We start from the raw sequence: 4,792 nt of genomic DNA on the forward strand, positions 1-4,792 counted from the left end.
GATGCTCATCCCCTGGCTTTGTCCTGCCCCGGCATCCTGCTCTGCTCCTTTGATCTGGCGCCCCCTCCTCTTTCTCTCACTCTCTCTTCTCCAGCCCCAACTGGCCCCGCCAATGACTCATGCTAGTCCTGAGGTCTCTTCACTACACATGATTCACAGCTGCCTGGCCAGGTGCTGGGCTCACAGTTTGTGAAGGTGGCGCCTCATGCCCCAGATAACTGGTGGCTCCCCAAGGACATTTGCATCCCAATGAAGGGCCGGCCGTCCCAGCAGCCTCCCCACCTTGCTGCCCCTTTGGGGTGTTTCCTTTCTCATAGGCCCTTCCGTTATGGCCTGGCCCAGCCCTTTCCAAAGCATTCCTTCATAGCAGTCGTGGATTCCACACAAACTAGCAAAGCACTGAAATGTTTCAGGAGTCAGTTCTGCGAAGAGCCTTCTGGCATGTTGAATACTGCCAGTTTTATTGGGGCAGAGAGCTTTGTGGAGCAAAGTCAACCCCGCTCCCACTCGAGCCACAATAAAATTATTAATGTGCTGCAAGAGGCTTTACTGTTGTATCAGTGAAAGGGTCGTTCCTTTCCTTCATAGGCCTCTGTATACTGGAGATTTACATGAGCAGCAGGCTCTTATAGGAAAGCTGAAGATGCAGATTTTTAGATATATTTGCTTAAAATAAGGGGGTCCCCCCCCCAATCAGGAGCCTTCTCTGCTCAGTTAGAAGAGCATTTGATATTTAAAATAATTCCATCAGAAGAGTTAAAGGCACCTTAATATGATTTTGGGAACCAGGATTACACAGTTAACATTACCCATTGTGGTAAAGATATTGTACACGACTGACGGTAATGAAGACTGACAGTGATGAAGTCAGTGTTAAATGATTTTGGAGAATGTGGGCCATTCCAGTAGCTTCATCTCACAGGTATTTTTCTGTGGGTGTGGTGGAGAATCAGAGCAAGATTTTAGCAACCCCTCTTGGAAATGTTCAATATTAAATTGCCAAGATATCAATGCAACAGAGCTGCACCTTTTTAAAAGCAAAGAGATTTGCACCTTGGGGGGGGGGGACACCATTTAATAGTCAACAGTTCAGTTCAGATATCATTTGTTTATTTATTTTACTTCATTTCTACCCTGCCTTTCTCCCCAACGGGGGAGGGTTTTTTCATTTTATCCTCTCAACAACCCTGTGAGGTCGGTTAGGCTGATAGTGTGTGACTGATCTACGGTCACCCAGCAAGCTCTCATGACAGAGTGGAGGTTCAGTCCTGAGTCTCCCAGATCCTAGTCTTGAGTCTGAAGAAGGGAGCTCTGGCTCTCGAAAACTTACACTCTGAAAATCTTGTTGGTCTCTAAGGTGCCACTGGACTCAATTCTTGTAGATCCTAGTCTGACACCTAACCACCAGGGCTTTTTTTCAGCAGGAACACGTGGAACGGAGTTCTGGAACCTCTTGGAAATGGTCACATGGCTGGTGGCCCCGCCCCCTGATCTCCAGACAGAGGGGAGTTGAGCAGCAATCAGAGGGGAGTTGAGGACAATCTCAACTCCCCTCTGTCTGGAGATCAGGGGGCGGGGCCACCAGCCATGTGACCATTTTGTCCAAGGGCAACCCACTGAGTTCCACCACCTCTTTTCCCAGAAAAAAGCCCTGCTAACCACTATACACGCTGTCTATCATGTGAAACCATTCTTTAATTAAACTAACTCTGGTTGGTGTGTTCATATGGGCTATGGTTATTTAGGATCTGAAACTAGGGTCTGAAACCGTGGTTCCAAGTTAGCTTTTTAAGTACAGCTAACCGGGCTTTTGCATGATGTACGAATGAGGACATATTGGCTTAGTCTGCTGGCTCCCCCCCCCTCGACACAATGCAGGCCAGGGTGCCAGCTGGATCTCAATAGGAGATGCAGGAGAGAGACTGGTGATGAAACCAGCATTTATCAAAGCAAGCCAAGATACAAAAGATCATTGGTGGTCCCAGTTCTGATTTCAGAAACTAATCATGGTTAAAATAATGCACAGTTCCATGTTATGTCAGAACCAAGCTGATGTGTTCTCTGGAAATTCCCCCCCTTTACTTGTTCCCCCTGCTTTCAAGTCTGGTCATGTTGATGGAAACTCACTTTCACCCAACCAAACTGAAAAGTCTTTGAGGCCATTTCCACACAGATTATTTGCTGCAGTTTAGATGCTGTTGGGAAGCTTTCCCTCCCATGGTGCGTTTGTGCACCAAGTGCAACTTTTTCCACCCAATTGAAAATTCTGATTTTCCAGCTTTCCCCTTTTATAAGAAGTATGTCTCTTGATCCTTATGTTGTGTAGATATAAGGGGAAAGGCGTATCTGCACAACAAATGGGAAAAGAGATTTAAAAAAAAAGCTGGAATCAAGAGAAACTAATACACAGAGTGTTAGAATGATTTTCAATTGTCCATTTTAAAAAATGGGGAAAGCCCAGGTGGTGCAGGGATGGGAAAGGTGGCTGCTGCCAGGGGAGCAAGGTAGGGAAACCACAGGGGGCAGGTAACGTGGAAGCCCCATTGCCGCTGCACTTGGCAGCTGCAGCAGAGTCTCTTTGGTTTTTTATCTAAACTGAACCAAAGAGACATAACACCTTTCAGATCTCCCTTTGCCATCATGGGAATAAGCCCGAGGGGATTCTGTAGCCCACCTGCTTCTTCCCCCTCCCCTCACACACAGGGTTGCCAGCTCCAAGTTGGGAAATTCCTGGAGATCTTGAGGGTGAAACCTGGAGAAACCAGGAGAAAGTGGGGTTTGGGGAGGGAAAGGACCTTGGTATGGCATAGAGTCCACCCCGCAAAGTAGCCATTTTCTTCAGGTGAACTAATCTCTGTGGCCTGGAGACCAGTTGTAATTCCAGGAGATCTCCAGCCACTACCTGGAGACTGCATTTCGGATTTGGGCGATGAGATTGAACTGGATATTTCCCTCCTATTTTGAAGGTATGCCTTTAAACGGTGGGGTAAATAAGAAATAACCCTGTAGGCTAAATTGCTTTCCAAAATTTTTTTTATTTATAGCAATTTACACGCTCCTGACGAAGGCTTCAGAAATCTGCAACGTGTAGCCAGCCCCAGATCGGGCGTGGTTTGAAGCTTCGTTTCGAGTTGCTCCATCATTGTGTCTTCTCTTCTAGGAGATCTTGAGAAGGAATTATTAACTAGATGAGGGGAACTTTTGGAAAGACCCTTTGGTTTTTGCCCTGACTATTGTTATATATGAGAGGATTTGTTGAATTTGTTGAATTTGTTTGCACTGCCTATGGGATGTGTATGTGATAGTTTTCTCTGTTAGCCTATGAATTGTAATTGAATGTACTTATATGAATTGTCATATTGAGAAAAAATTGTAGCACTCGCACTTTCAATAGACTTTGGTATTTTTGAACTTATGTGTTGTGTTCCCCGTGGATTTGTTCCTTAGATTTCTTACTGCCTGGAGGCTGGCAACCCTACTCACACATGGCATGATAATGAAAAACATCTTGTAGTAAGCCACTGTTTGTTGTTAGTTCTGCAAAGCAACCAATGTTTTGCACACTTCCCAGGCTGCCAGATTTGGAAGTCAGAGAACAAATTGTAGTTTGGGGTTCTGATGTCAAGACATGCTCTGGTTTGCCACAAACCCAGAAATCTGCTTTTAAAATTATAATACCAATAGGAATGGGAGATTAGATTTTAATAAATCTAATTTTATAGCTAGCTATCTTGAATATGTTTGATAAAGAGAATTCAAAGGCAGTGCGGGGGGGGGGGAGAGCTTGAAAAAACACTGTCCCCTTAATGATGTGATGCTCTATTACACCTTCATGAATGAGCTAACCCATTAAGGGGAAATCTCTGTTAAAGAGGTGCAAAGTATAGTTAACTGTCCCATTGATCAGACCTGATTTTCTTCTTTCCAAAAGCACCTGCATCTTAACACCTACGTCCAGAACCAGGGGGGAAAAACCCCATTCAAGGGGAAGGTTCTGGTGAGCTCCGTCTTGAGGTTTTCAAAGGCAGAAACTCTGTTTTTTGCTTGCTCGTCCCGGGAGCTTCTGGAGGTCGTCCTGTAGACTTTCTGCTGGATTCTGCCCTGAATGTTTATGTGATGCTTTTGATGCTTTCAGTGCGGTTTTGCCATTCTTGCAATAACCTCTGCAATTATTTGCCTGGGTTTTAAAAATATTATTTTTATTCCATCTCTTGATCGCAAAGCACCCAGATGAAAATCCGGTATAAAACTGCTAACAGCCTAACCATCATTATCAAAAAATGTGATATAACATCCCATAAAATTGGTGGCAACATAAAACACTTATCTCTATTTTATTTATTATTATTTATGTCATTTATAGTCTGCCTTTCTCACTGAGACTCAAGGTGGATTACATAGTGGGAAATTAGTACAATCAGTATCAAGACATTTCCATACAGTGTCAAGGACATTTCCATAAACAATATCATAGGATTTTAACAGAGATATAGCATTAGCAAGGATCCAATACAAAGTTGAAGAATTGCTGAAACAGAACATAATCAGTTCTAGGACTGACATTAGATAACACAAAGCACAGGTAGCATATAGAAGTACATATGCAAAGCAATGAGTAATATGCAAGGCAACATAGTGGTGAAGTCTATGGTCCCTAACTCATTAGCTCTGAGACCCCCTCCCTACAATTCTTCCCTCCTGTCTGACACTAAATTCTCTCTAAATTCTGGCGTCAAATACCCTTGGTGAGCCATGGCCACAGACAGGAAGAGCTGCCAGAAAAGCTGAAGAC

This window comes from Eublepharis macularius, chromosome 13 (genome assembly GCF_028583425.1).
Source record: "Eublepharis macularius isolate TG4126 chromosome 13, MPM_Emac_v1.0, whole genome shotgun sequence".
NCBI lineage: Eukaryota > Metazoa > Chordata > Lepidosauria > Squamata > Eublepharidae > Eublepharis > Eublepharis macularius.